Here is a 9,201-nt window from a genome sequence, read left to right as displayed (position 1 = left end):
AATTTTAGATTATTTATTTATTTATTTGAGAGAGAGTGTGTGTGTAGGAGTGGGGGAGGGGCAGAGGGAGAGGCAGAGGCAGACTCTCCATTGAGCACGGAGCCTGACAAGGGGCTTAATCCCAAGACCCTGAGACTGTGACCTGAACCAAAGTCAGATGCTTAACTGACTGAGCTACCCAAGCACCCCCCCAATTTTTTTTTTAAGTCTTTATCTTAATCACCCAGTGCTCATCAGGACCAGTGCCCTCCTTACTCCCCATCACCTATTTCACACATCCTTTACCCACCTCTCCTCTAGTAACCATCAGTTGAAATGAATTCTTTCTTCAAGGAGGTCTGAGCAGCACACGGATCCACACAGGGCAAGGTGTGGATTGTGGGTATGTAGTAACTGTTACTAATGTGATATATAAATACATTATCATATTTCAATAAAAAGATTAAAAAAAAAAAAGAATGGACCACCCACTCTAAATATTCTGCATGTCTACTCACATAGAACCCCGGTGTTAGATAAATCAAAGTTCTCCACTAATGAAAAGGGAAAAGATTATGAGTTTTTCTACTTCCACAGAACAAAAATAATGCATCTATTTCTCTTATTTTTAAGTTTTTATCTCAGATTCTTTCTAACTCTTTGACCCATACTCCTGCATGTCTGTACAAGAATCCAGATAAAGTGACATCTGATTTAGCACAAAGTTATACATTTTGCCATATCAGTAGTTTATGAGATTTAATAAAGAGTATTGTCGGGGCACCTGGGTGGCTCAGTTGGTTAAGCAACTGCCTTTGGCTCGGGTCATGATCCTGGAGTCCTGGGATCAAGTCCCAGATTGGGCTGCCCTTGCTATGTGGGGAACCTGCTTCTCCCTCTCCCTCTGCCTGTTGCTACCCTTGCTTGTGCTCTCCCTCTCCCTCTCTCTGTCAAATAAGTAAATAAAATCTTAAAAAAAAAAAAAAAAAGAACTGTGACTTCCAGGTATCCAGAAACAAGCTCGAAGATCTACAAAGCTACTTGGAGAAAATGGATGGTATAACTATCAGGAACCCACCAAGCATCAATACTTCACTTAGCAGCCACTGAGGAACAAATGATCCAACCTCAAAGGTCACAAGTGGTTGTAGTGCTGTATTATGTCTCCTCATGTGCCTGAACACTGTGTTGTGGCCCCTCATCTTCCAGACTTGGAGAATAAGTTCTTCATTTATTCCTTGAGGCTCAGTTTGAATCGTACCTGCAAACTTGGTCTCAGTGTCTGTCCACATACGCTTTATCAGTCTGCCTACCTGGGCATCAGAGACACCCCAGGCCTACAACTTAATCATGGTCTCTGTGCTCCAATACACACACCACACCCACACACGCACACACACATCTCTCCAGCTACCTTTTCTGTACCTTCCCTCTTATAACCTCTTACCCTCACATCGCACTCTCTGCCTGACCCAACCTGTCCTGGTTCCCAGACCAGAGGCCTTGAGGCTTGCCCTGTCTTGTAGCCACTCCGGGGCTAAGATAGGTTAGGTAGAAGAGCATTTTTAGATGTTCAGAATAGAAGCCAAGCATGTGCAGCAGGGGACACTTACATAAGTGCTTCTGATAATGGGATGCAACAACAATCATTCGAGAATCGTACCATTAGAAACGCTTTCAAGTACAATGAAAAGAGTTCACAGTCATTTACCTGTGAGTTTATTGTATCATAAGCCAGTAAGATTTCAGTACTAAAAAATCCAATAAATATCTTCATAAAGCAGAGGGTATTTACCGTCACGGCTACACGCTACACAGAATCCATCCCCTTTGTTTGGACACAGCATCTCTGGTTCCTTTTGGGGCCTTACCTTCCTGTCACAGTCGGCAGCTTTGATAAGATCATCAACTGAGACACACCAAGCCGAAAGAAGCGCATGTGGTTCCAGCTGGACCAATCAGGCTTTAGGATTTTCCATCTTCAGTAGCGGGACCTAAGGATAGGAAACAAAACAGCTGGAGCTTGTCTGTTACAGAATGGCTTCCTGACAAAATTGTCAAATAGTAACAACATATTTGTCCTTAGGAGCTACTGTTCTCTCAAGTTTAAACGAAAACATTTTAGGGCGCCTGGGTGGCTCAGTCAGTTAAGCGTCAGCCTTCAGCTCAGGTCATGATCCCAGGGTCCTGGGATGGAGCCCTGCGTCAGGCTCCCTGCTCAGCGAGGAGCCTGCTTCTCCCTCTCCCTCTGCTGCTTCCCCTGCTTGTGTGTTCCTGCTCTCTCTCTGTGAGATAAATAAACAAAATTTTTTTTAAAAAAGAAAATATTTTAATGAACTCCACCACTGGACAGGAACAGTGAGAAAACTATAGAGAGGTGGTCTCCATTATGATCACACAGAATTAATTTATTTATTCAACAAATATTTATTCAATTTACTGAGACTTATGCTCTGGCCACGATAGAGTAACAGGGACCTAACTTACCCTTGTTCTGAAACGAACAAACAAAAACGCAAAATACAGTTTTCAAGCCATTTGGACATACCACAGTGAGGAACAGTGATCCCTGAAAGAAGGGAAACATTCAAGGTGAGCCCTGCAATTACCTTAGTCTGTTACCTGGAGAGTTTCCAGGTCATGTAGTAGGAAGGGGAAAACCCAGAAGTGCCCTGTAGGGGAGAGCTGGGAATACAGTTCAGGCCAAGACAGCTAGAACACACAGTACAGAGGACCAGGGAAGAGAAAACTGCGCAGGGAATCTCACAGATTGGCCGAGTAGTTGCCCTGGAGTCTTTAGCTAAGTGCTGATAGTGCCTGAGGGTGAGGAAGCCACCTGAGGCTGGAAAAAGAAGCACCTGGAAGGATTTAAGGAAACAATCTCTGGAAATCGTTCAGGGCCAGGAAGAGTCCCTTTTCCTATCAGCCAGAGTAGAAAAACCTCACAATCCATGGGGCATTTGGTAGAGGAGTCCCTGATGAAGGGAGTGGGGAGAAAAAAAGAAAATGATGGATGAAATATTTCTAAAATTCATTACCCACAAATCAAAGAAACTCAACAAAACCCAAGCAAAAGAAACTCAAAAATTATTCCAAAGCATGCCATAATCAAATTGCCTTAAAACAATGATAAAGAGAAAAATCTTAAAATCATTCAGAGAATGTGGCAAATATAAAAGATTTTTATTAAGAACATAGTATGTTTCAGTGCTTAAGGGATTATTCTCCTTCCTTCCTTCCTTCCTTCCTCTCCCTGACCCTCCCCCCACCATTTCTTTCCTTCTTCTTTTGCAAATATAAAGGATAAGAGAAGTTACATATGTTTTCACTTTGAACCTGTGGTTCTTTGGATTCCAAGGATACATGATAGAGAAGTTTTTTTGTTTGTTTGATTTGGGGGGGATTGTTTTGGGGTTTTTTCCCCCCCACAAATCAGACACTCTCTATCTTGACAGAACTTATGGTCTATAAATTAGTATAAAATACTCAACGTTCAAGCTTTCAGACTTCCGCTTTATTTTCTTTTAAGGATGCTTATTGCCAAGTACTCCTTTTTTTTTTTTAATTTTTTATTTATTTTCTGCGTAACAGTATTCATTGTTTTTTCACCACACCCAGTGCTCCATGCAATCTGTGCCCTCCCTAATACCCACCACCTGGTTCCCCCAATCTCCCACCCCCCGCCCCTTCAAAACCCTCAGGTTGTTTTCCAGAGTCCATAGTCTCTCATGGTTCACCTCCCCTTCCAATTTCCCTCAACATCCTTGCCAAGTACTCCTAAAAAAATGCAAAGATGAGCACTTTAAGTTACTTACAGAAAAAATTTCACAAATGAACAATAAATTTTCCATCATTGCAAATGTGTCTTGAAGAGAACGGCGCTCTGAAGTTGACTATAATTGGTGACTGTACTCAGAGAGCAAAGAAGGGAGGGCTGAGAGTGAGGAGAAGGAAGATTTCCAGCCTCAAGACTTTTGATATTTTTAAAAGTATAAAACATAGCAATTGTGAGTGAGGGTATGTGCAGGGGGCAGGCAGATTTTAGAGGTTTTTCTTTTTTAAGATTTTATTTATTTATTTGACACAGAGAGAGAGATCACAAGTAGGCAGAGCAGCAGGCGGTGGGGGGGGGGGAGCAGTTTCCCTGCTGAGCAGAGAGCCCGATGCGGGGCTCGATCCCAGGACCCTGAGATCATGACCTGAGCAGAAGGCAGAGTCCTAACCCACTGAGCCACCCAGACGCCCCTAGAGGTGAATCTTCTATTATCATCCACTTCACAAAATATATTCAAAAATTTCTTTATGCCATGTATTCTTATTTGTCTATGATCAACACTGTAACAATGTTAGAAATGTTCCATTTGGACGTTCAACATGGGATGAGCCGTATGTCGTCGAGGATTTTTAGCATGCTACTTGGTGTATATTTGGAGTACGTAAGCACAAAGCCTGGACCCCATCCTTTCCCTTTGCCTCTCCATCTATTTCCTCTTTACCCATTCCTTTCCTTTGCAATTACTGTGGCCATTACTTGAAAAAGAACAAAAAGCTTAAACTAAGGGAATTTTCTGTTTCACTTTGGTTGTTCTACAACTCATTATCCCTCAATTGACCACTGGAGACTCTGCTGCCATATATTTAAATCACCCTAGGCACTAGCTGGGGATGGATTTATCATGAAACTTTTACAACAGAGAGGGCCACAAGGAATAGAGTGCTTTTAAATGTCTCCTCCCCTGCAGGCAGGTGACAATTTCACTCTTTGTTGAGTCCCTGTTGCTTTCCTATTACACTCAGATGTTTTTATTTTAAGAGGAAAATATTATGGATGAACATAAAGTTTTAGTATCTGGGATGGTTGGATTGCACATCAGGTAGTTGGATCTATTTTCCTATCTTTAACATATTTTAAGATCAGTTATATTTAATGCTCCTGAGTCTAGCTGGTTCCCATGCCGGTTGAAAAAGAGACTTGCCGGAAACCTAGATAGCTTGAGTTTGAAGGAATTGTTTTGCTCAGACTTCCATCCAAGATATAAATCCATGCCATTGCATTCCTAATAAAACTAACCTTCTCAGGAATGGAGATTGTATTTGGGGTTTATGTGAAAAGCGAATCCAGAATTTGTTGAGATCCTAAGTAACAAAAGAGCAGGGTCACAACATGGTGATTGGCAAGCATAGGACCACAGCAAAGTGTTGGGCAGGCTTTGCACTGCACAAATCACAAACTACAATGACCGATGTCCCCTAGAACGCCCATATACAACCTGAACAAATTACATGACAGCCCTAAGCAAAAGCGAGACAGAAATCGAAAACACAGCAGTGAGACTGCACATAGGGTCAGGAACTCAAGCAAAGAGCCTGAGTAAAAGAATCAAGGCCAAGAATAAGTTTTGGATTTTGGATGATGGATGCAACATCTGCAACAAGAGTGTAAGTCTTTGTTTCATTCTAATCTGCCATGGCTTTACACATATTCACCTTCATACGGTCTCCATGATCCTTATTACCTAGCCCAGACCTGTGGTCCTCCATGACCATACTCTTTTCCTCCTGTTCCCTCTCAGGTCCTCACTTCTTTCAAGTTCCCCTGTGCTGACTCTACTAACAGAACCCCATCTTTTGGCGGGCGCCTGGGTGGCTCAGTGGGTTAAGCCCCTGCCTTTGGCTCAGGTCATGATCTCAGGGTCCTGGGATCGAGTCCCGCATCGGGCTCTCTGCTCGGCAGGGAGCCTGCTTCCATCTTTCTCTCTCTCTCTCTGCCTGCCTCTCTGCCTACTTGTGATCTCTCTCTGTCAAATAAATAAATAAACAAAATCTTTAAAAGAAAAAAAAAAAAGAACCCCATCTTTTGGGACACCAGTATGAATATAACACCTTAAAGATGAGCATATTTTTTAAAAAGCCAAACGATTCTGCTTCTATGAATTTTCTTAAAGAAAATAGTCATTAGTGGGGTGCCTGGGTGGCTCAGTAGGTGAAAGCCTCTGCCTTCGGCTCAGGTCATGATCCCAGGGTCCTGGGATCGAGCCCCACATTGGGCTCTCTGCTCAGCAGGGAGCCTGCTTCCTACGCCACCCCACTCGCCCTGTCTGCCTCTCTGTCTAATTGTGATCTCTGTCTGTCAAATAATAAATAAAATCTTTTTTAAAAAATGGAAAAGAAAAGATAATAGTCATTAGTATTATTAATAACGACAATAATATGAAACAACGTAAACATCCAACGACAGCAAATCATTTAAATAAAGTATGTTATTGTTGTGCAATGGAGTACAAGGCAGTCATTTAAAATGACTTTGTAAGGGGCGCCTGGCTAGCTCAGTTGGTAGAACGTGTGACTCTTGATTTCAGGGTTGTTTAAGTTCGAGCCTCACATTGGGTGTAGAGATTAGTTAAGAATAAAATCATTAGGGCGCCTGGGCGGCTCAGTGGGTTAAAGCCTCTGCAGTCAGCTCAGGTCATGATCTCAGGGACCTGGGATCTAGCCCTGCATCGGGCTCTCTGCTCAGCAGGGAGCCTGCTTCCCCCCACCCCCAACCTCTCTGCCTGACTTTCTGTCTATTTGTGATCTCTGTCTGTCAAATAAGTAAATAAAACCTTAAAAAAAAAAAAAGAATAAAATCTTTAAGGGGAACCTGCATGGCAAAGTTGGTTAAGTGGCCGACTCTTGGTTTGGCTCAGGTAGTGATCTCAGGGTCATGAGACTGACCCCAGTGTAGGCTTCGTGCACGAAGCCTGCTTGAGACTCTCTTTCCCTCTCCCTCTGCCCCTCCTGCTCATGCTCTCTCTCTCTAAAATAAATAAATAAATCTTTAAAAAAAAAAAAAGAAAAGATGTGAGAGTGAGTTTAAAAATGAGATTACAGGGCGCCTGGGTGGCTCAATGGGTTAGGCCTCTGCCTTCCACTCAGGTCATGATCTCAGGGTCCTGGGATTGAGCCCCGAATTGGGAGTCTGCTCCCCCCTCTCTCTCTGCCTACCTCTCTGCCTGCTTGTGATCTCTCTCTCTGTCAAATAAATAAATAAAATCTTTTTAAATAAATAAAAATCTTTTTTAAATAAATAAATAAAAATAAGGTTACAATACAGTATAACTGCAACTATTTTTTTAAAACTATCTAAAATAATAATAATAAAAAATAAAACAAAAACTCTATCTAGACTTAAGAAAAAAGGCTTGAACAATATACACCAAAATGTAAGCACTTTCTGAGTGGTGCCATTAAATTTGATAACATTATTGAAAAAACAACATATAAGTTGTTTTTTCCCAATTACAAAAGTAACATTCTTCTCACTGCATAAGATAGGAAGAAAAGAGAAGTCTAAAGAAAAATATGGTATTTACTTATAATTGTACAATCCAGAAAAAAAACCTATTAATATTTTGGAGCATATCTTTCTGAGCTCTTTTAAAATAGAAAATAACTTTTTTCTTATAAAAATAATACATATTCTCTTTTTTGTGGCAACTTGGAGGCGTTCGGTCGGCTGCTTCAGGAGGAAACTGAACATCTCTTTCCCAGCTAATGGCTTCCAGAAACTCATTGAAGAGGACGATGACCACAAACTTCATACTTTTACGAGAAGCATATGGCCACCGAAGTGGCTCCTGATGCTCTGGGTGAAGAGTGGGAGGGTTGTATGGTCGAATCAGTGCAGGGGAAGATAAACAAGGCTTCCCCATGAAGCAAGGTGTCTTGACCCAAGTCTTGACCCACCTACTGTTGAGTAAGGGGCATTCCTGTTACAGACTAAGGAGAACCGGAAAAAGAAAACACGAATCTGTTCACGGTTATGTTGTGGATGCCAATCCGAGTGTTCTCAGCTTGGCCCTTGTAAAAAAAGGAAAGAAGGAAGACATTCCTGGACTCACTGACATTCCTACACCTTGTTGCTTGAGATCCAAAAGAGCTGGCAGAACTCACACACTTTTCAGTCCCTCTAAAGAAGATGATGTCTGCTAATACGTGTGAGAAAGCTCCTAAATAAGGAGAGTAAGACGTCTAGAACAAAGGACCCAGGATTCAGCATCTTGCTACTCCACGTGTTTTCCAGCTTAAACATTGGTGTATTGCTCTAAGAAACAGCATACTAAGAGAAATAAGGAAGAGGTAGCAGAATATGCTAAACTTTTAGCCAAAAGAAGGAAAGAGGTCAAAGAAGAACTCTAGGACCAGACTGCCAAGAGACAGAAGCTGTCCTCTCAGAGCTTCTACCTCTAAGTCTGAGCCCAGTCAAAAATGAGATTTGCTCACAGTAACAAATAAATGAGACATTAAAAAAAAACCATATTCGGGCACCTGGGTGGCTCAGTCGTTAAGCGTCTGCCTTTGGCTCAGGTCGTGATCCCAGGGTGCTGGGATCGAGCCCTGCGTCAGGCTCTCCACTCGGCGGGAAGCCTGCTTCTCCCTCTCCCACTCCCCCTGCTTGTGTTCCCTCTCTCGCTGTGTCTCTCTCTGTCAAATAAATAAATAAAATCTTTAAAAAAAAAACATATTCAGTGTTGGAAACTGAAAATATAGATAAGCAAAAAGAAAAACATACATTGAATAATTTTTATTTCCTTTTTTAATTTATCTTTATATTATAAATTTTCAATAATAAACATACATGGCTTCATAATAAAAAAAAATGTATTGATCATGCCTCTCCTAGTCCTCAGCTTCATCTGAATCACAGGTTTTCAGTAAAGAAAATCACTCGATGTTAATGGATGAAAACAGCTTAGTATGAAAACCTCTTCCCATTTCAGCTGAGGTTTTCTGTAACTTCTGTTTTGTTCTAAGATAGGCAATAGCATGAAGTCTACAGAGACATATGAGCCACAGTGGAGAAAGAGACATTTGGGGTTCAAGCAGGACCAAAGGCCCCAGAAACCACACTGCTGCAGGCTAGTCTTGGGGCAGAGCTAGCAAGGGGTGAATCGAGACAGGACTGGAACACTCAGGAGCCGGGGAGAGTGCTAGTCATGCTTGCCAAAAATGTTACCCTATACCACAGAAGTAAACTAGGCAAACCTTCAAATATGGTTGCCTGGTCTAGGCTGGGGTGGCAGGGCTCCAGTCTCTAACTAGAGGACAGACTGAGCCCCATTTCCAGGGAATCTGGGGTGCCATACAAGGTAAACAAGTGAGTCAGAACACAATGAATCAGAACCCTATTACATGGGTTGGGAAGGCATGAGAGGGGTGTAGGGGCTACATTGGTACCCA

The 9,201-nt window shown here is 42.1% G+C and overlaps 1 pseudogene across 1 annotated transcript; it reads left to right on the top strand.

Annotated features, from left to right (window-relative positions):
- The first annotated feature begins 5,392 nt into the window (after positions 1-5,392).
- LOC308352467 (small ribosomal subunit protein eS6-like) lies at positions 5,393-8,249 on the top strand (annotated as a pseudogene). The gene is made up of 2 exons: positions 5,393-5,418; positions 7,487-8,249. The product of its transcript is annotated as a small ribosomal subunit protein eS6-like (transcript).
- The last annotated feature ends 952 nt before the right edge of the window (positions 8,250-9,201 follow it).

Source organism: Martes martes (genome assembly GCF_963455335.1).
Source record: "Martes martes genome assembly, chromosome: 11".
Classification (NCBI taxonomy): domain Eukaryota; kingdom Metazoa; phylum Chordata; class Mammalia; order Carnivora; family Mustelidae; genus Martes; species Martes martes.
Note: the sequence above shows the minus strand (reverse complement) of the source record. Positions and strands in the feature narration are given on the sequence as shown.